The 23,435-nt window shown below is 43.9% G+C and overlaps 1 non-coding gene across 1 annotated transcript; it reads right to left on the bottom strand.

Annotated features, from left to right (window-relative positions):
• Positions 1-1,633: 1,633 nt before the first annotated feature.
• LOC149365969 (signal recognition particle RNA) lies at positions 1,634-1,926 on the bottom strand. The gene has a single exon (XR_016287766.1).
• Positions 1,927-23,435: the final 21,509 nt, after the last annotated feature.

The raw sequence follows: 23,435 nt of genomic DNA, 5'->3' as shown, positions 1-23,435 counted from the left end.
GCCCCATTTCACCAGAACCACGATAGTGAACGTCCGGATGAACGTCCCAGCCTCCCGTACTGAGGCAGAACTTAACTAGGATAAGCTGCAGAGGCAGAAGCAGCACTGGGGAGAGCAAGCTGGCTTGGTTGTTTGCTTTAAAACATTTACATTGCGCGTCAGCCCAGCGGCCTGTGGCCCGCGCTGCACTCAATCGTGTTCGAGCTTACATTTTCGATGTATGCACCTCATCGAACAAGGCTAAACTGCATAGGTCGTATTCTAGAATATATCACCAGAAGTGGTCTGTCTTGCCTCTATGATCTTCTCTATGACCTTCGATAAGAGAGCACGGCAGCACTGGTCGTATTTAGAGATGGCTAGATGCAAAAATTCGCTGTGGCTTAGCCTGGTTAAGCCCGGTAATTGCGAAAGCAATATCCGTACCTACGCCATGGTTCAGCTGGTAGTGCAGCTGGTGGTGGTGCTTGCGGTTAGACTTGTGGTGATGCATCGGTTATACAATCCAATCCAATCCCATCCCATCCATTCCAGTCCAATCAAATCCAATCCACTCCAATCCAATCCAATCCACTCCTATCCGATCCGATCCGATCCGATCCAATCCAATCTAATCTAATCTAATGTAATCTAATTTAATCTAATCCAATCGAGTCCAGTCCAGTCCAGTCCAATCCAGTCCAGTCCAGTCCAATCCAATCCAGTCCAGTCCAGTCCAGTCCAGTCCAATCCAATCCAATCCAATCCAATCCAATCCAATCCAATCCAATCCAATCTAATCTAATCTAATCCAATCTAATCCAATCTAATGCAATCAAGGTCAAATGAAGGACAATGGTGATCACCGCCGCGGCACGGCAAAGGCGTGAAAGTGCAAGTAGTATTGCTTTCGCAATAAAAACATACGTGAGCTGGGCGACGTCCACTCGCGTTTAAGCACCCGGTGCGTTCTGAATTGGCCACAAGCACTCCACTGGACCGTCCCTCACTTCGGAATGTTAAAGAGCCCAGTTAACCACTTAAAGTTCAGTAAAATACTCCTAAATTGTTGGCAACTGATTCGGGGCGTCACATTTCGCTAGTTAATTGAAAAAAAGAAAATTAAGGTGAAAAGAAAAATTTGTTGAAATGGTTACCATCCAACGTCCTTCATGGAGAGGGCCCTGACATGGATTTAAAGAGCAAAAAAAATGGCTGTGGCTTAGCTTGGTTCAGCCCGGTAATTGCGAAAGCAATATCCGTAGCTACGCCATGGTTCAGCTGGTAGTGTAGCTGGTGGTGGTGCTTGTGGTTAGACTTGTAGTGATGCATAGGTTATACAATCCAATCCAATCTAATCTTATTGAATCTAATCCAATCTAATCCAATGCATTGCAATCCAATCCAATCCGCGCGCGGCGGGCGCAGGAGTTAGGCAGCAGCCACCACGCGCGGCCTCGCCTCGCGACGGCGCAAGTTGGAGCCCTGCTCTTGCAGCTGTGACGTCACACCGCTAGGCGCGCCGCTCAAGGTCAATGGTTGCTACCGCGGCCTCGCCACGCGAGGAGCCGAAAGTGATAGTAGTATTGCCTCGCAATAAAAAAAAAAGAAACAAGTGCGACGCGCAAAGTTTTCCCACGGATTAAAAAAAAAAAAGGCACTAGGTCCGAGTCTATTGGCCGGGCTACCCCATGCCACCCATTCACAGGCGCTATCCCACTACTGCAGAGCGCGGGAGCTTTTGCCTGCTGCGTTTCCGCCCTGGGTCGGTTCGCTCCTCCTTAGGCGACCTGGCCACCACCTGGTTGTTGCGACGTGCGTCTTTACATTCCTCTTTTCTTTCAAATCTCTTCTATCTGCACGTGACAGCGGTGGTGGCTCGGCTTGAGCCAGTTGGCAGGCCTCTCAGTCGCAACCAACCAACTACCACCTGGTTTCGATGCATCCCTGTTTGATCCACTCCCTCCTCCCTCCCTTCCCCTACGGCGATGTGAGACAGTCACTGCGCCATTTCCTTTCCTCGAAAACCACTAATTCCGCTGTGGTGACCATATCGACGCCCAGCTTAGCGCGGACACCCGATCAACATGGGTCAACATGGGGCAGAACTCCCAGCCTCAACCCGTCCTCTAGCGCCGGCCTCCAAGCAGCTGGATTACAGGGGCACGCCACAACCCCCGGCGAGAACGGCCATCAAATTGCGGGCTTTTATCTCTGCCAAAAACAACTTATGTTAAGTTTATTTTTCTTCGGACTACGAAAACTCGAACGATCATAGCATCGCCAGTATCATCTGAACAGCCAACATGTATATATGGTCATGATTTCGCATGAGCGCCAAGGTGTGTAGTGTGCAAATCCCACGCAACAAAGCAGTTGATGCGTGCCCCCTCTGTGGAATTCACCTTAAATTTCAAGCATGGACTCCGAGATCCATGTTCGGCTTGCGTAACAGGTGCGTTTGAAGCGGAGGCGGGCTATTTGAAGAGCCGATACAGAGTCGGTAACCGCACGCTTACTGTTTCCAGGCTTGTGGTCTCTTATCTAGCGGTTATTGCTGAGGATAGCATGAGGTGAGCCTAGATTTGTCTTTACTGCATGAAATATACGATCAAGAAAACGGGAATTGATCTAGTAAACCAAATTACAAAGGGCACGAACTTGCTGCCCTGCTTGAGGAAGAGTGCTCGGACTAGCGTAACTGTTTTAAAGCTAAAATCAGAGCTGCACGGCATAGCCGGATAGCTTTTCGCTTTATACGCCTGTAGCGTTAATTGTATTCCCACCCTAGTTTCGGCCTGGCAACACCAGTAATCTTTGGGTATCACTGCTCGCTGCCTCATCGCAAACATCTTAATCTAAAATTCACTTTAATCCGTTACCATATGTATGAAGTTATACTACGTCGGGTGGAGTACGCAGTATATTCCCGAGGATAACAACGTCAAATATGTAAAAAAAAATGCTATCATGTTCTACGATAGGCGTTAATAGATCGTTACTACGCGCTCGAAGTGACAAAATGGCCAATACCTTAACAAAATAGGGGATGCGCATTGCTTTTATACCATGCTTTTTATCTTTTCTTTCGCACGAAAAATTTCGCAAAGAATTTAAATAGGATGGGCGCGATTGCAAACTAACTGTTGCGGGGAATTCGTTTAAATCATTATGTTAGTGCAGCCTGCTCTGTTCTTATTCCAGTACATTAAGAACTACGAGGGACCTTTACACATAGCACTCCATACAGAAAAGCTCGCAGATTGCTCTGGGCTTTTTCAGCGCAGGTTTTTACATACGTTTTACGTCACACTGCAAAGCTTCCGACCGTTAGGCGCTCCAACGGAGGCGTTGCGTGGCTCTTGTGACTCAATCCCTTTGCCCGACAAAAGAAGCTGCCTTTTCGGAACGAAGTACATTTTCACACTTACGCAGTTCGCGGAGCCCTGAGCCGTCACATCTGCCCCATAAACACACAGAAGTGAGCTCTCCGGAGCGGGCAGCACCAAATGGCGTCAAGCGTATTCATCAAGTGGACAGTCCTCTTTGTTAATGGCAATCACTGGAACGGCGATTGGTCCTTTCGCAATTCACTCCTTTACAATGGGTAATCGGCATGTTTCGAAAGCAACCACTATTGCGAACACTTCGCATAAGCTGAAATCGGCGTTGCGAGAGCTTTAAAACCTCCCCAGCTTCCCATCTTCGACCAGAGTTAAAAGGTGGGCAGGGGAAATCCAAACGGAAGGAATTGAGGTATTCGTGAAACCACCTGAAAACTGCCACGTTCGGCTCGTATTGCACTATGTTGATCGTCACCGTGCGAGCGGTGTTCGTCGTTGCTGCTTTTTGCATTCAAAGCTCAAATGTCTTTCAAAGTTTTGCGCAAGCGAGCCCTTTCCCGAAAAGCTTGGCACGTCAAGAACTAGAAGAGGAACCAGCAATAGTTAACCAGAACGCTGACTCGTGTGACTGCCCTCCCAAAGATGCAACTGTGCTTTTGAACGTCACATTTAGCGAATCAACTCTACCTTGTTGCGGTTCAGAAGACGAAGAACACAAGAATAATACAGCGGTGCCCAGTTCAGGCAAAGTGGAGGTAAGTTCGGAAGATCATTAGTGAGAGGAAAATTGTTGAAAGACGCGTTCTGTAAATTAGTAGGGGTCAGGCGCTTAACTTCACCGCAAATAAGCCAACTCGTGCAGTATTACGCAAGCACAGTGATAGGACACATTATGCCAATGTGTCCTACATTACATTATTTTACATGCCAATGTTAGTTTCTTACTGATAGTTTTCCTAATTGGATTGCAGAATGCTGGCGCCATAATGTAGAGATTCTCATGGTCACTGGTATCTTATTTCTTGTTTTCTTGCCAAAGCGTGAACGCAGTGCAAAGGCTGAAAAACTTTCCGAACCGAAGATGCTTGTCAGGAGGCGATGGAAACGAACTCCCCAGGAAGCAACCTCAGCACCGGAGTCCAGCCGTAGGCCGAGAATATTACTGGTTCGCCTTTGGCGACGGTGGCCTTTCAGACGAGGGCTTGTAATTCCCGTGAAGGTCGCGAATTATACTCTCATTCGAATTGGCAAGTAAAGTTCCTTCATAACGTGTGTTTTGCGTATTTCGTCCTTCTGCGTGGTAGCTATCATGTATCTGTTGTTCAACACAAAACATAAGGACAAAGTGAGTGGCAATCCCACATGTTGCAAACTGAGCCATTCTACTGTGAAGGGCTTTGGGGATAACTTTCACATCCTGATTTCACAGACAGCGCTATATTTGGCTATAGACCTGGGTCTCTTCACCACCTTTTCTTGTCGCTTTTATTTTTTCCTAGTTTGTATAATGCGTTCTATGTTTTCACCATACTGTCTCTGAGCTTTGTAAGATGGTGTCTTCAATTAAGTTTGAACGCCTGCTGTCTATCGTATAGCACTTGGCAAATTTGTGCCTTGAAATATAATGTTTATTTCCTTTTCTTGTATGCTGTAATACTGCAATGAGTGCTATTTTTGTTTGTAAGTCGGTATATTGTTTGTATGTATTTTTGTTTGTATATTTGAAATGCTTTATTGCGACTGCAACGCGCGGTTGCCAGTCGGGGAGGGGTCTGCGTCTTTGTCAAGCTCTCGATGTGGCAGCTTTTTCTACAGGCCTCCAGCACCATGTAAAAATGACGCAAATAAAGTCCCGATTATTATAATCATGAAGCTCATCAGCCCCATAATAAATGCGCCGGCGAATGATTGCCTTGCTTTGCTGTCTAATACATCATAAAGATTGTACTCAGCGTTGGGCGCAAACCGGCATCACACACATGCTAGATCCGTAGGGCAGCGTTTTGTGTAAATTGCTAGACTGTTTGAAACAAGTATTGCGGATTGAAAATGTTTATTCCTGGCTATCCATTTTTATCCTGCTAGCTTTGAGGAAGGTTCTGTCAAAGGTCTCGTATGCAGAGATTACATCCCTAGAATTTGTGAACCAAAATGAGACTTCCCTGTTTGTTTAGCTTCCCTGAATGATATGATATCTGCTACCGATGGAAGATCCTTTTTTTCTGCACTTTACACTGGTCAAAAGGGGGACCGGGGTGGGGGGGAACTGTCCAGAAAGTACTAGCCATCGAGAGAGAATAGCTTAACAACCGCAAAGTTATGCGCTCTAGGCCCTTAAAGGGAAATTTGTTCTTAACGCTTAGGCTAAGTACGTCAGCTTCGGCCGACCCACTTCTTTTGCGTGGCGCGCCGGCTTCTTAAATCAGCGCCGATTTTTGTGGCAATAAACCCCTTCGCAAGTATTATTAAAGCTGCATAAACTCTAATGGACAATCGAAAAAACGACAGGGCGCCCTAAATATACTGTATGATGTGTTTTATACCGCACAGTGATAAAAACGTTACCGCGCCGTGTTTATTTGCCATTTCTGCAAAGGGATAATTATTTTCAACAGGCCAGACTGCTTTCCGGTCTCGTGATTCCCTTTCGACCCTCATCGTCGATGCGTTGACGGCGTTTAATTTTCATGTTTAGAGGATTAATAGAAAAACTAACTTCTCGGGAGTGTAAATCCCCAAAACATATGTTTTCACGCTTCCATTCCTTTCCTTTCTTTTCTTGCATTTCTTCCCATTCAATTCCTTACCACTCCTTTTACCTTCTTCGTGTGTACTGGACTGTGAAGAAGAAAAAGGCGCAATTCCTTGTATTCTTTTCACTGCAATCGGTGTTCATAAGCCGTCAAAATAGTGTAGGGTTGGTAATCTTGCTGGTAGTATAAATCAAGTTTGGTAAGTGTAATTGACCACCTATGAAAATACGAAGGCTATTCTGTCAAAATAAGGGCCCTTGGTATCGCCAACGAAACATTGAGAATCGAAGGTTGTGAGTTTAACTTAGGAAGTAATATTTGCAACCTTGTCGTTTTGTTCAGGCTCTGGCGTTGTCTAACCGAAATTATGATTTAGGCCCTTTCTTGGCCTGAAAGGAGAAATCATATAAAGGATGCTAGAACAAGACGCGCAACATATGATTTATAGTGTATTCCGTAGCAGCTCAGAGGATAAGTAAGAAAGTAACGAGATGTCGAAATTTCTCCCTGACGCTTTTTTTGAAATTCCAAGTTTCTGTACAAAGTGAGCAGTATTGTGACAGCTGAGCAATCGTCCAAAAGCGCAGTTATCTTACAATACGACACCTCAATATGTTTTGGGGAATTGTCTGAGAAGTAGCAAGTTTGAACAAAAAATAATAACAACTAGCGCAGCTCCCCCTAAGCGAAGCTAAACACTTGCAATGGAAATCCAGGCCCCACACTTAAATGTGTGTACTTGAAGAAAAAGCACGCCGAAAGAATCAAAAATATCTGACATCTGAGGCCGCCATTCGACACCTACTTCTTGAACACTAAAACCGCGATATAGACGCTTAGTAAAACCGCGAGAGTTATCACCTGCTGAGAACTGCTGGGAAATATGGTTCTTATACGAATTATTGCTCTATACATTTTTCAAGAAAGTTCTGTTTCGCCGTTCCTCTGCAAGTCTTGCTACCAACTTTCTTCATTGGATTACTGCATGATATTTTTTCTATCTCCTCAGCGAATTCATTACTTGGAGTACTACTAAAAGCGTCGTTAACACGACACTTTTCCCTCGAGGTTTCGCTCCTCGGGGCTTGTTCCTTTCAAGAGTTTGCATGAGCAGTAAAACTGCACTTTGAGAAGAGATCTTAAGTTTTTGAGTCCATTTACTAGAAAAGTTTTCCTCAGATCAAGCGTGGGATTCCGGTTGCCGTAATGCTGCCTCCAAAGCGACTCTGAATCCATCTCCGGCACAACTGGTCTGCTTTATTTGTGAAGTCTGCTGCATTTTTTTTGTCCTTGGTGCGCTCTGCGGTTCGAGTACTCCCTAGAGGTTAGAGTTTGCGACACTCACTTTAATATGAGCATATTTGTAGTCTTTGTTTTTGAATGACGAAATGTGCGCCTATTTTTCTTTCTCTTTTGTTTTGAAACGTGAAACTTTTACTGTAAATCTGTACTGCGGGCTGAGAAATTGATCCTCTGGGGAGTGTGGTTCAAATCTTCTGAGCACCAGAGACTTTTTTATCTTACAAAAACATTTGAAGCAAAAAGATCAAAAGGAGCAAAAACGTTTCCACTGAAATAGCTTTGATAGCATTCTTATGGGCGCGAAACGTTTGTTGCTTGGATGCCTGTTGTATAACTGCGGTTCTTGGAGCGGTCGCCGAGAGCACTTGTCCCCGACTTTCCTTTGTTGAGCAAGCCGTCTGCCCTCGTTAAATTGGCTCCATCAGTTTTTCAATGCACTGAAGCGAAATCGAATCCCAAGAGAATGATATATGGATCAAATTTAACACGGCTTTCAAGGAGGCAAACGCCCAGGAAGGCCCAGATGGGGAAAGTATGTTCCTGATATAGAGAATATATTAAAGGATCTTTGAAGCGAAATAAATGTGAGGTTAGACTTGGCATGACAAGGAAAAGGAAGGCAAAAATAAACAGCTGATGAACTTCGCGTCCAGAGATGAAGTGCTCTTCCAGTGTGTTAGTCCGGGGTTATTTCTCTGCTTATATTTGAAATCAACGATCGCTATATTAGCACTAGTAATTGTTTCTTCACTAAAATACGATTGTAAGCAAAAAATTTGCCGTCATTTTTCTCTTACATTTTTTTGGGCAGTAAAGTCCGACTTGAAAAAAATGTTGAATAGTTGGGAAATTCTAAGGTACTGTTACGGAAGTGTTGAAAGCAATGATTCATTTTTCCGATATGTTTCAAAATTCTTCTTTTGTTCTTTTTCTATCTCTCACGTCGAGAAGTTGAGACTGCCATAGAACACTAGTGGGTAACACTTTTGACGAAAGCAAAAACGTTAATAGCAGAGATATGCAAGCCTGCCGAACGAAGATCTGCGGATATATTGGTTGTTTTAGTGAAATCTTACAATATATAAAAAAATGACTCTTTCCACTCTCCTGTTCAAAAATGCTTTTGTACAGAATTGTTGAGTATGGCTGTAAATCGTGAACGTGGGCGTGCAACATGTCTCTACGCAGTCTACTACCTTTTCTATGCACTTAGTCCGCCGGGAAGCAAGCTTGCGTATTCCTTTTAAGAAGTTTTAGGTAGGCGGGGAAGTCACTTTTCCGCCGCTTTCCGCCCTATAAGGACCAAGCATGCTTATCGTCGAACAGAAAGGCAAACGTGTTGACATCTCCAAACACCTACTCGACCGCTTCCACGAGAGCGGCGATTCGTTTTTGAATGGAATAGTCACTGGAGATGAAACGCCGATCCATCGCCATGAGCCAGAGCCGAAACTCCAGTCTATGGAGCGCAAACACCCGGTATCTCCACGAAGAAAAAAAAATCTAGAATGAGCCATCAGCAGGAAAGCGTATTCGAACCATTTTTTGGCATGAAAATGGGCCTGTACTGGATGACTCTATCTATGGAAAGGGCACTGCTCTCAACAGAGCGAGGTACAGGGAATTGTTGGTCATGTAGCTGAAGCAAGTTCTTCGCATCACACGCCGAGCTCTATTGTCGAAAGTGTTGTAGTTGCTTGAAAATGGCCGCCCGCTCACCACACCGTTTAAATCATCAACAAGTTGGGCTTTGGGGTACTCGAAAGCGTTTTGCTATAGTCCAGATTTCGCTGCCTCAGATTTTGGTCTGTTTTTGGTGTTTAGTCTCACAAACCTAGGCGCAATGGAAGCAGTGCATACGTCACTACACAACCAACACAACTAACCGAAACCCTTATGCAAGCTTGGGGCCCGATGGACCGAGTGCACTACAAAAGAACGAGACTACATAGAAAAATTGTGCACACTTTAAGGCGAAAGCCTTTAATGCCTCATACTGTCGTCCGTTAACAAAGCGTGTCACACGCGTTTAACTCGGGAACTATAAAAGATAGAAGAAAACCAATGGTTGCTTCAGATACAGAAGTTAAAAATGGACGTAGAAGACGAGTTTTATGCCTGCAGAATAATTAGTTAAGTAATTATAGGCAAAAATGTCAAAATTCTGTCGAAATAGCGCGGACGTGGATATAGCCACGAGAACGATGTGACGTCACATCCACCGGAAGTCTTCACGGCATAGTGAAAATTGTCACAGAATGGTCGGAAAAACGTCGGATTCGTGTCAAATTAGATGGAACAATGTGTAATTAAGCGTAATTAACACTTAAGATCCCCGACAGATGTACAGTTTGGGGACCGATATAGCCACGGGAACGGTGTGACGTCACATCCACCGGAAGTCGTCACGGCACAGTGTCCTCGGCTGTCGCCGCTCAACAGTCTAGTTGCCAAAGCGTCTTCGCAATTTTTTGGGGGGAACAAGGAACTCATTCTCTGCATTCTCTCAAGTTGTCTAAAGTTTCTTGGGGCTTCGCGAAGCTTCGTAGGTTCATGCATAATCAGCGTACTTGCAATAAACAAGCATGTTTTACTTAAACGGCTCGCGTTTTATTGGCCCTCGCTCGTTCTTGGATAGTACCGTTAGCTTTTGAGGTCAGGGTAGTTTTATGAATATGATATATACGTGCACTCACAAAAAAAAAAACACCTTTTTTGGAGAGAAATTTATTGGCCTCGGGTGAGCAAGCGTTATTTATCCTGATGACATTACGGGAGCCATATTAATTATCCTTCGTATGAAAAAACTATTTTAAATCCATAACCTATCCTGAATGCTACGGTTAGCAACAGTCGCTATGGCTTTCTTTTTCTTGTGGAACAAGAAAGAAGCGGAAGATGAGAAGTGACCGAATAATTTACGCAAGGTGCGAGAAGAGGGGGTCGTGCCTGCTGACACGAATAAAAGCAAAAGTCAGAAAATTCTTGACGCTGATCGGAAATCCTAACGCGTAATTTTACGCTTCTACTTTCTTTGAATCAAAATACTCCAATCCCAATTAAGTTCCTGCCCGTAATGAAGAACGTCGATTACACATAAACTTGTAGATTGCAACAAAGGTTTCAGATAGGTCCCGTAATTGGCTTGGACCCGCGTTCCCCGTCTAAGCAGTGAGCAGAGGGAGACACAATGCATGCACGCATGCGAAGGGTACATTACCGCCGCGCGTTGCATAATTCAGGCGATTGCTGCCTGCGTAACCTTGTTCATTGCGTAATGACGCATACCATAATTGCTTTAATTTAATTAGGAAGGGTTGTGCGAATCGCCAGGTGACTGATACATGCCGGAGCTTTGCGTGAAACGTTGTAGACAAACCGCTCACTAATTTCTGGAGGAGACTGGCATTCTTCGTCAAGCCCAGCAACGTCAACTATTAATTATTATTACTTATTTCTGTTAGCGTGAAACATCTATAGCTGAGCATGAGATAGAACGCAGATGATGTGATAGGAGCTCAGTCTCGTAGCAATGTGATTCCATTGGAGGTGGAAATTAACGCTTTTAGGCGTTGATGGAAAAAACACAGTACACAAAATGTTTCATGTAACTTGTGTGTTTTATGTGAAGACACATTCATTTAGCATCAAGCGGAAAGCTCACTTGGTTTATTCAGCACGCTTCGCAAGCCATATTTGGGACGACAGTGTATTCAGGAATAGACCTTTTGTCAGACTGAGTACGTTGTTAGAGTAAAAATTAACCACATCAAGTGTCACGTGCCGCCTGTATAATGGTTTAAGCCAATGGTTTAGGCCAGGGTTGCAGATTTGCTAGTTTATTTATTTATTACCACCCCTGAGGAACAGTAAAGGCATTAAACAGAGAAGCAAGCCAAGATGGAAGAAAGAAAGCATTGTTGAAGTATTTACAGGGGCGTGAATTTAATAACAGAAAATAAAATCAGCAGTGATCTACCTGTTAATGCAACAATCTTCTATTTATACAATATTAGCTAATTACATTACGGAATTTTGAGTTATCATTGATGGAAGCAATACTCGCGGAAAGGCTGTTGCCTAAGTCAATGTTCGAGGCAAGAACGTCTGCAAAACATTTTGCGTATTAAGCCTATTGTTTCCAAATTTGTGATGATGTTCGAGGTAATGTGAAACGTAATAAGTTCGAAGAATAAATTCGTTACTCAATGTGAAATATAGCTCGTGGAACACAACAGATATTTTGCGGTGTGGTGGAGAGGATGGAAGTTGAAGGTCAGATTTCATGGCTGGGAACGCTCAGGTTCGGCTATAACTAGTAAAAAAGAATTATGCGGAGTTCTTCTCCACAGATATAATTGCGCTAATTAGTCTTCTGTAAAATGGATATCATACAGCTTATGCACGCTCTAATTTTGCGCGCATGAGTAAGTGTCTTATACAGCACTGAATTTAAGGAAGATGGAGGGCTGGAAAAGTGACGGCGTAAGTAACCAAAAATTCCATTAGCGTTGCTAAGTACGCATTCGATATGAGTTGTCAAATTGAGGTGAGATGAAATGCGCTTACTTAGACCGACTAATTGTATAGGGACTCTGTATAATTATTCTCGATTAAGACCATTGTGTGTGTGTTTTTTCCTATGCCTGTAATTTGCTGAATATGTTATGTACTCCAACCTGAACCGGGCCCTGATAGTATCCCAAATAAATGGATAGGCAAAAGTTAAGCATGCGGGATGTTCGGAATCGTGGTTACACGCATAAATTTACACTTGCTAGTGTTAAGGCTTCAGTACGACGCTAATCGATTTAGGGTTAGAGCTTAAATCATCATAAACATAAAATTACATCGGCATGAATCAACAATTTATTAACTAATTTGAACCGCAAACAAAGCAAACACAACTGCTTTATTTTAACTGCACACGGCAATGCATGCTCATGTGTTGTGCGTTAGAAACACAGGGTTTGCTCAGGCTTGGGTATTTGTATGCTACACAAATTAAAAACTTACCATATGACGTAAAAAATTGCTTAATGAAAGTAATGCATCGCCAAACTAATATTTTCAGCGAAAGTATCTAATCGATTATGGTTATTACGGCAACGTGAATAATTTTATTCATGGTCGCATGCGAGCATGAATATCGGAGAGTTAAAATAAAGTAACAGCTCACGAGTTAATTCAAACACAGTGCTTTCAGCTTACATCACACTGTACTAAGAAAATTGATATACTCAACACAACATTGCGATACGCCGATTCCTTTCTCTTATAGCCGTTAGTCGCTACCACGCGTCTCCAGTTCAAAATATTTTTGTGCAGACCTGACAGCGACTTCTGCTCGGGATTTTCCCCCATAAATTTATTCCACAAGGCCTCCAGCTACCGTATGCGGTCGTCTTTGAGGCATAATTCAGACCGCCTAAAATAGACTCAAGTTCGCGTAAATCAAATCTGTTCGAGGAACCGCGGTCGATGGAGGCAATTTCTTATTCTCTTTGAGTTCTCGACATGCCCATGGCAGCGAGAGCAGTGACGTCGGGGTCTGGCCCAAAGTTAATTTTTTTCGTTATCGTTCGTTCGTTTCCCAATGTTCGCCGACACTCGCTGTCCTGCATTGCTGACTGCTTTCACTCCAAGTAAAGCAAACGGACCACGTTACTGTTGATAGCACTGAGGGGCCCGTTTTTGAATATTTGATGAACATTGCGCTGCAAAATTAATGACGCACTTTCTTCCCACGTAGCCGTTCTACTCAGGTTGTTGTCTTTTTCTTAATGTTCTTTATGTTTTAGAGAATAATATGCAGGGCCTGATAGTCTCAAATTGAATTACATAATTTTACTTGCAAGCTAAAATCTTTTTCAACTCATATTGACACAATGCTCAACGAAGTCAAATGTAGGCTTAGTGATTGCAACACGATAATACAGCAGTTTCTTCGCAATAGCTTGCGTTAGAACAGATTGTTTAAAATCAGTACGCTCAGGGCTGAACCTAATGCGCATATAATGACAACACAACCTGGTACTGACACATATGCCATTCCACTACGCGTTTGGCGAAATGAGAAAGGAGGTCCCGAAAACATGTTTCGTTTGCCGCTGTGCCAACAAATGGAGCTTCTACAAGCTGTCAGGTTAAAATTGCTTCATTCTATTAAAGTAGCACAAGAAAACACGTCAAGCGTCACGTAGCAAGGAGGGTTGCTGTGTATGCTCTTCAACATGCGCCATATAATATTTAATGGCGTATGAGTGATATCTACGCGTTTTTTGAGTACACTTTTTAAGACATGTTTAACAATTACAAGCAAACGACTGGCATGTCGACCAGGCTAATTAATGCGGTTAATGATGATTAATCGGTCGATTATCGTTGTTTCCAGCGAGCCGCGTGTGCCCTACTTGTCGCCTTTCTAATCTTGATACCGCCAAATGCAATGGAATTCTCGTGCCACATGCGACTATGCTTTAAGCTCGTCGACTTCAGTTACCTCAACAAATGCCGGCAGGCTTATTGGCCACACCATTTTGTCATCGTAGCGTAACCGTTAAATGGGTTGTCTGGCTCGATGCCGCATGTTATTTTTTCGCACACAAAATGAAACTCCTCCTTTTAACTTGAGCCGCTTTGCTTGGCACAGCAAAAGCAGATGAGATATAGGGCACATAGAACGGCCAAATTTCGAATAAAGCATGGCGCATTCATTAATTTTTCTTGTTTCTTATTGCAACACCTTGGGATGTGTTTGTGCAAGTACGCGTTCGTTAACTTCGAAACAAATTAGAATGTTCTCGAGAGGTTTAGGAGGCCAGAGGTTATTTATTTCGTTCGGTAAATTGAATTGAATTATGTGACGCACAATCACATTTATAGTCATTTAGTTACACTTCTCGCCATGTGTACTGTTCTGAAGCCTGTTAGATAACTATTTGCACCCTGGAAGGGACTTGTGAAAAATAACGAATGTTACTGGTACCCAGAAATTTACGCAAAAGAAATCAACAACCGAAAAGACACGACATATCAGTATTGCGTTAGTTGATTACACCGAGTGTTAGGTTAATGAAACTGCGAGCCTCAGGCTAAATGCGCTTCCACAGGCCTTACAGAATTGCTCGCAGGAGAAAACTAGCGTTTCGCAATCGTGTATCTTTCCTTATTCAAACACTACCTCACCTCTGAACAAATTGCGATACCCTTAACCAAACGATGCATTAGAGTCCTAGGCCAGAATGCGTTGTGTAAGCTGGCAAATATCATTACATTAGAAAGAAATACTTTCTTTGAAAATCCGATGGCGTGTCTGGCTCTTTTCTTTCGCTCGGGACAAAATCATGTCTGATGTGGTCACTTTCATTAATAAGTTCACTCCTACGAGGAGAGTATTGAAATCATGGGAGAAGTTCTTAAAGTTCTGTCGAATGTTCCATCTTGTCGTGCTTTCAGAAAAATTCCTCTTTTTCGCTTTCCGGCGATGCTGAAGAGTAGCTTTCGTTGCCGACTGTCTGCCAGTTTTGTGGATGAAGAGAGACGTAAGAAGATATTGTGGCTTCCGAAGCAACGTCTGACGGTCTGATCTTTGTTCCCCAAATAAAGCTGCTTAACGGCACTTGGGAGAAGAAAGAGGGTTTTCAGGCGTAATACTCGATTATTCAATTTTATCGCAGCGCTTAGCCCGGAAAATATCTTCATCCCGAGGTCAGGTACGATCATTTCAGAAGAAAAAAAAGGATGTCCCGTTGAATTCTATTCAGACTCCTCTTTCTTACCAGTTATCGCTGGCCATAAAGCTCTCTCTGTTCATCTTCAAACACGTTTCCTTGGTCTTAATCCCATACGGGATTGCGTATGGGTACCACATGCCCGAGAGCTTTAAGGAACTTTTTTTGTAGAGTTTTTCTGAAGTCTCTGTGCTCTAGGAACGATAACTTGTGTACTAATAGTTTCTTTTCATGTTATGAAAATACGCAAATACCGCTAACTTATTAAATCTTGTGAATTGTAGTCATGATTTCTACACAAACCAGATTGTTGCGCCACTTAAAAGGAAACACATTGATGCCATCTTTACTAACAGGCCTTTAGTGCTACAATGAAAGCAGTTATGTCAGATGTGCTGCCACCTAACAGAAGAGACGCACATTAGCTGCAAGCCCTTTCTCATTCTTTGTTTCTATTAGCAGCACTAGGATGATAAGATTATTTCACGGCGTCTGTTTCAGCGCATGGGCTGCGTCGAACAGGTGGCAGTCGTGAGTGCCTAGAGCCAGTTCATTTCCTACTGAGCTGAGCAGTATTTGTCTTAACGTGTAAACTCTGTTGGACTAATGTTGTAATTAAGTTACAGACCAATTAGCCAGATACTATAAAATGGAGAGAGACTGCAATGCTCAAGAGATATGGAAGGACAGGCGGGGAGCTTAACCAGGAGTATTTCCGGTCGCCTACTCCGCACTGGGGCAAGGGTAACAGAGGATCTGGAGCTTGAATATAGAAAAAAGTAATTATTATGGTCGTCAATTAAGGCCGCGCGTTAAGCAAAGCCCAACCTATCGAACAAGCACGCCGTTTTCGGAAAGCTGAGTAGTACCAGACAAGAATTCATTTGTATCAGCAGCGCGAACACAAAAAACAAAAAGGAGGAGAAGATAGTACTATCGTCTCCTCCAAGATAGTACTATCTTCTCCTCCTTCCTGTTTTTTTATGTTAGCGCTGCTGATACATATGGATCGCAACCAACTAGCCCAGCAGGTTGTGTTATTCAAGAATTCATTGCAGAGAAAAACTGCAAGGATGAGAGCTTTGACTTTCAAAGCGGAAGAATAACACTTATACAGGATAACTTCTTATTTACACTGTCACTATTGTTAAACTGTAACGACTCGCTATGGTAGCAGCTTGGGCTAGTTCGTGGAACTTAGGGAAATTACAACTCATGAGAGGAACAAGGCATAAGGGCAAGGACACTAGACAAGCCGGCCTCCCGCGTCTGTTTTCTTGTGTTGTGTTCATTGATCATTGTGCACCCTTTCCTAAGACTCAAAACCAGGGACACAGGATATCACAGGGTGCATTGTCCTGTGTGCCTGCGCTTCGCATCCTGTACTAAGTAATGACCCGAACAGCGACTTAGCTGTATTCTAATGCGCCACACGACTGGCAACACAATGCCGGAAAAAGCACTCTTCTAACTTCGAAAGCCTATTTTTAGAAACTGCGGAACTTCTCTGCTGAAACACCCGGTAAAATTAACAGAAACAGTTATAGCTGCGGAAATCTAGCCACACCTTCCTGCGTCTTCTCACTCAATCTACGAGCGACCAGCAAAGTGTGCGGAGACACTTTCGTTCCGGCTCGAACGTGCCTTTTTTTAGAACGACGGAATCTCAGGACATCTGGCGCAACTGGCATATTCGATGGACGGCATGAAGGAGCACCGTCGCATGCGCCGTCGATGGCTTCTAACTCACGCCTCTAACGCCTTAACCGCGGAGTTGGAGAACTCTTACGAAAAGAAGTGGGGATGTGCAGCGTTTCCTCAGCATTTTGTGTGTATATACTTAGAAGCTGAGTAAGAAACGAAAGTAACTTTGTCGCGACGGCCTTACGACTCTAAGCACACACCAGAGTAGACTGTGAAGGTGAGGAAAGAGTGTGGACATCATATTGCGACTAGAGAAGAAGTACGGATACGGTTGTCTTCTGATAGAGTGAAGTCCTAGATATCACCTTAAATCAACCTACGCCCTCACGATTTACAGGGGCTTGCAGCTATCACTCAGTTGTTCCAGATTCTGTGAAGCAGACGCGGTAATATGCGAAGTAAAAAAAAATGCCCACGCTTAGCTTGGTTAAGCCAAGAATGCGTTGCATATTGGGGGGTCTTTTTGCGCGAGGTATTGCATGGCGGCACTCCATTTTCTCACCAGCTTTTCCTCCGTGACGTATAGATGGATGGATGGATAGGAGCGCCCCCTTTGAAACGGGGCGGTGGCAACCGCCACCATGCTCAGCCATCCCTTTTTTTGTTTCTTTTTTGTTCTTGTTTGTTTGTTTTTTCCCTTTTTTGTTTCTTATTTTCTTTTTTTCTTTTTTACGTGGTTTGGTGACGTCACGTCACCACGTGACGTCACCAAACCAAGTGACGTCACGTCACGTGGTTTGGTGGCTGCCCGGCCGCGCCTAAGGGCTGAACTGAGTGATTGCAATATGCTACGCATAAAAATCAGAACTCAGCAAGACGTTTCTAGATAGTCGGGTATAAAAAAAGTTCATAAAATGTCAAACAGAACAGTGGTTAAGTCAACGAAACAAACTTGGCCTAGTTTTCCAACATGCACGCAGAGAAACACCTTGCGAAATTCTTATCCCAATAAAAACAAGATATATAGAGGAACAGTTTCCAAGGTGAAGACAAACACTTGCTTGGAGGAATTCTAAGAAGCCTCGGGAGGCAAACACTTTGGCTCCGGTGTCCTTGCACCTATCCTATTTTCTTTGTTTAGTGTAGTTCGGGCTCCCACTTCAATCCCGCTTCTGTTTACAAGCCTCGGAATCTCTGTTTAGAGACTGCATCACAGCCTCTCAATGGTAGAGAGAAAGGCCAGTTATTCATTTCTGAGAGTCCCGTTTATGGCGCGTAGTGATTTTTGCTGTTGTTCCTATTTGACAGGTGCTGTCTTCTTCTCTGAACGCAGAAAAACCTCTTGTGTTTGCACACAGACGCATGTGGCAGTGTTGGTCACCGAGTCTTGTCTGCCGGGAGCCCTAGTACCATATGTTTCTTCAGTGTGCGGTGCTAGATATGAGTGGCAGCGTTGACTGCGGCATTGCGTGGGGTCCATATGCGTTGTTTTCAGAACATAAACGTGTCATGTCTAAGAAACTCTCAGGGAGCTTTTTTTTTTCTTGGCCACATTCATTCGTTTTCGATGGACATGCGTCCTGAGACAAAAGGAATTATTTTCTTCCTTAGTGGCGGGTGTAGACAGGCAGCTTTTGCTTGCATTGAAAAGCTGAGCAGGGACGAACGCATTGCTTCGTTGCTTCCATGTGAGAATAAAGCAGTCAGCTTTTTCTGGTTCCTGCCAGTGAGCCCCGTTTCGAACGAAGCTACAGCCTAGGGAAAAGTAAATTATGCGGCTAAGAATGAAGCAAAAATATCAAAGGAAGGCAGTTATCAAATTCCCATTTTTGTCGGAGCAATGAAAAAAACACCGTTGGTCAAGCAGCCATCGGGTAAGAATGGGGTATCAAATAGACATTAAGTTTGGAAGAGTCATGATATGCAGAGTATGGATTTTATATTATGGAAAGAAATTACTCACAGGTAAAACGCTTACCTTCGTTGGAAACCCAGCGCTATTTTAATCACTAAAAAGTTTACACACTCAGGAAAAATGAACTAACCAATTGCTAAACAGGTTTGAATTTTGCTCACTTTAAATTAGCTGATGTTTTTTTTTAACGGAGTAACGGCTTTTCCTGTGTAGACAAGAGAGGGGAAAAAGCATTTTTTTCTCCTCTCGGAAAATGAGTGCATTAAAGATATGCTAGAAAGCATTCGATGGCTACGAATATTATGTAGAAAAAAGAACGAACGAGCCGTTTAAAAAAAGTCCCGAAAACGACAAACAAACTGCGAAAATGCGAACTGGCTAGCCGCTAAGTCCTTTGACCAGTGATCCCTTCTGTTGCTGGCATCCGAGAAAGACATCAAAGCCAACACCGCTTCGATATAATGGTGGGACCAAAATCGTTTTTAAATGGTTCTTCGGTATCTCTTTTCCCAGTCGACCCCGACAGAAGCGAAACGCAGTGTGTAAACAACAATAAATATGAAGATAGAACAGCACCAGTCAGGAACCTGAAGAGAATAGCTTCTCACGATTGGAACATTTGGACAAGGCGTTTTCGCAATGCGGCATCGACATTAAAGAATCTCTTTCACGATCTACTTTCCTTGGTTCCTTCGCGAACGTTTTTCGTGTCGATAGATGGCGCTCTAAACTCGTGCTCCGTCTTTGTGACCCCCGCTACCCCCCCCCCCCCCCCCCCCGGGTTTTTTTTTTTTCGATGCTCGCGTACATTTTTTCACTGGCGCTTCCATCTCGGTTTAGGAAAAGCTAAGGGGGAGGGGGGGGGATCTCGAATGTCCAACGTGCTCTCGAACCGTGTCGGTCTCACGCCCTCTTACTCAACGGAAAATGGCGCGGATTCGAGATATGACAGCTCTATTGCAGCAGCATTCAGAAATAGGTCTGCCCTGCATCTAGGATTCATGCAGTGACGGCCACGCTGAAGGCAATCGTGCAGGGAATATCAGGGAAGGCTGTGGGAGGCTTTATTATTATATTATTTTCGTCGGTGCTTCTTTTTTTGCTAGGGAACTTGTGAATCGCAAATAGCAATGTTGATCGGGTAGTAAGAGTTCACGCCAGTCCGGTTTCTGTACTCTCGCTCAATACGCAATGTGCGCCGTATATAGGCGTCGCTATTCCTGCTGATACGAGCACATGAATTCACTTTTGTTCGAGAAAGGCAAAGGAAAAGGAAAGAAAGTAAATTTTTGCTGAAAAGAAATGAGGAGACATGTACATGTCATGGAGCTGTTGCACGTTGCTAGTTAATCTAAAACGGCAAACGGTGTGTTTGTTTTAGAAACAGCGGGCAAATATTAAAACCACGTAAAGGCACAACTACGGAACCGACGGCTGCTGAACAAAACCATCTAGCCCCAACCAGAACGTTAAATGGTCCACTTGCTATAACGTCATTTCTTTGTTTCAGGAAAAATTCAATATATTATTCTTAAGTTCATTTCTTCCAGTGTTTCTGGAAACACAGAATAAAGGTTAAAGTAATCTTCACCCTATCATTTGACATCCACAAAACAACTGAAGAACACATGTGCAACGTTGTTTGTCTGACTTGCCATTCAACCAATAAATTTAATCATAGTCATCAACATTACCGATCCTCCTGCCACTAATGCGAAGGCAGTGCACAAGTAAGCCGACGCTTTTAGCTGCTGTAAATAATACTATGAATGACGAATTTACGCCTGCACTGACCCCTTTGAGAAGGTTTATTACACACCAGAAATTTTCCTTGTCTAAAATAAAAAAATGAGCGTATATGTTTTATGGTTTACGGTGGTTTTACGTCCCAAAGCGACTCAGGCTATGAGGAACGCCTTATTGGAGGGCTTCAGACGATTTCGACCACCTGGAGTTCTTTAACGCACTGCGACATCTCAAAGCGCATGGGCCGTCAGAATTTTGCCTCCATCGGAATGCGACCGCGGCTACCGGGATCGAACCCACGGCTTTCGGGTCAGCAGCAGAGCACCATAACCAGAGCACCATAAATGAATATATCGAACTGTTCTTATTTCATCCGGGGAAAGCTTCTCGTTCGACAAGGGGCTGTCAGTGTAGAGAGAGGATAGCGCAGCACCATTTTGCCAAATGCGTCTGCCACTGAAAATGCCGAGGAAACAGCGACAGAGAGTTGTACTCGATGGCTGCTAGTAATTGCTTTCATTCGCGACCTGCCATCTCTAAATGTATAAGCAGGTCGACTACACAGAGAAAAATAAGAAGCATTCAAACACATCAGGGAATGAAAGTAGCGGCTGATTAGACTATTCCTATTCCATGCAGTCGCACTTTCCTCATCCTCATAGCTACACAGCCTGCAAGGTGACCACTGTCTCGCTGAGGTATGCTCAGAATTCACTGCATCCACGAATTGATTTCCATGGACTTAGAACCAAGTTCGTCGCAGCCTCACTTTTCTTCGAACAAAGCAACCGCTGCTGAGTGGGGACCGTGTGGGAATCACCCTATGGGGAGACCAGTTGTTCAGTTCTATCAGCGGACCTGGGGTGAGCTTAATAGAGAAAAATAGAGGGCAAATCGCGGCAGTCACAGAGAGCACAAAGACTATTTCGAAGTAACCCTTGATATAAACCTTATAACAGAACACTCCCAAGATTTTCGTTTAATATTCCTACCCTAAAAGATCCCCAATAGAGAGCCAGGCCACTAGTGCCAGCTTAAATAAAGGAGAACATTGAGCATAATAAATCTTATTTTTTGCTCTACGAAGAATAAAGACGAAGGCAGAGGAGAAACGCGCCCAATCAGCGCGGTGTAAAATTAGAGCGGTACCCGAGCCAGCTGAATAATATGACAGCGGAATCCTTTTAGCCGCCTCCCTTTGCCGTGTCTTCGTTTCGGTTTCTTTCTTGATTCTTTTTTTCGTTACCAGCGCTTAAAAGGCTTTCGCCGCGATTGGATCGGCTATGCTGTCGCTTTCTCTCTCTCTCTCTCTCTCTCTCTCTCTCTCTCTCTCTATATATATATATATATATATATATATATATATATATATATATATATATATACTACCATTTGTTCCCGCAGAAAAGTATCGAAGTGCGAGATATTCTTAGCACAAATGTGCAGTTCTCATTCTTTTGATCTTCATAGATGTCGAGGAAGTAATCTCGGCTGACGGAAGTAATCGAGCGTACCTCTGCTCTCACGTGCGAAGCTTTTACTTATGTTCCATCTCCTGCTATTCTGCGTTCGGTCGCCTACGTGGGTTATATCTCCCACTGATAAAGACACCAGCACCCCTATGCTTGATACCATCACTTCTGTTAGTCCTTTGTTTAAGGGCGCCTTCTCTGAAAACCATGCGATAAATTTACACGTGTGGCATTATGTATGAGTGAATAACGTATTAGACCTGCTGAGTCTGCGAAAGTATTCTAAAAATATGCCCGCAGACTTTCCTGGTTGTTTTCATCACCGCCAGGCAATAACAATGCTTAGATTGGGATACTGATGTGCACTGTGCGTTCGCACTGAAAGGATTACTTCTGGGCACTGCCACTGACATTTTGGACAGGGCAAGCGCGCGAAGCTTGTTCAATATTTCATGTATTTGGAAGGGGCTTCTGCGTATGTTGCTGTTTATACGGTGCATCTTTGTTTTATTTTCAGGAGTAGCGAAACCGAAGAGCAGGCGATGACTCCTCATAAAGCCGCTGATGACATCCGCTGGACCTGGGTATGTAGTGTCTTGTAATATAAGAATAAGAAAGAGAGATCATTCCAATGCGACGAAAAGAAATTGTGAGAAATGAGGAATAAATAGCCGCCACGTAGGGAGAAGCTATCACTCTGTTCCTTAGCGACCTCCGAGAGACTAGCTAGTTACAGCCATGCTATTTGTACTTTAGGCACTAGCTACATAACGTCGTGTGCAATTCTGTGTTGAGCAGCGAAGTAAGCTTTGTAAAAGAAAATTTTCCTAACTGGCGTTTTTCCAGGATTTTCTTTTCGAGTAATTAATTTGTTGCTGAGCAAAACTGTCGCAGACTAGATTAATAATCCTCTCTGATCGTCAAGCTTCACTAAGTACCTAGAGGCGTGTTGTTCATGGCGCCGCTGGGGCTCACGTACGCATTACAATTACTTTTAGTGAGGGTGGCCCACCGATAGCCTCATTTGTGTGTGCAATTCACTCTACGATGAAGCGCGCGCGAAAAATCCAGGAATTCCTGCTCACGATCTACCATCCACGCGTAGGCGGCAAGCGTGTCTGCCTCGCTGCAGTCGTCGCACCCGCAGAAATGGCGCCTTTCATTTGCCCGGATTGATGGCGAACGAACAGCGAAGTAATTCGTCGCTTATTTTTCTTTTACCCATTCATGCCTTCTCCTCTTTTGTCATCCAGTTCGAAGGCTTCACCGGAGGCCTTTTTTTTATTTTTATGCAAATGAACATCACGGAATCCCCACGACACGTAATGCGGCCTAATGACAGCCCTTCGCCAACAAATGTGTTGTGTTGTGCACCAAGCCTTACTCTTTGTCGCAAAGAACAATTGCGTTTTATCATGTGCGCCGTTCTTGGCCGCAAAGGTCTTCGGTGGACAAGACCAACGCTTAGTTTTCTTTCTTGCTGCCAGGTGTGCCTACTGCCTGTAGCGCGTTAAGGGCCTGTGGTGCAAACGATGCATAAAAAGTGT

The sequence above is a fragment of the Amblyomma mixtum genome, chromosome 1, assembly GCF_055824585.1.
Source record: "Amblyomma mixtum isolate Tamu chromosome 1, ASM5582458v1, whole genome shotgun sequence".
Taxonomy (NCBI): Eukaryota; Metazoa; Arthropoda; class Arachnida; order Ixodida; family Ixodidae; genus Amblyomma; species Amblyomma mixtum.
This window is presented reverse-complemented; position numbering and strand designations above follow the sequence as displayed.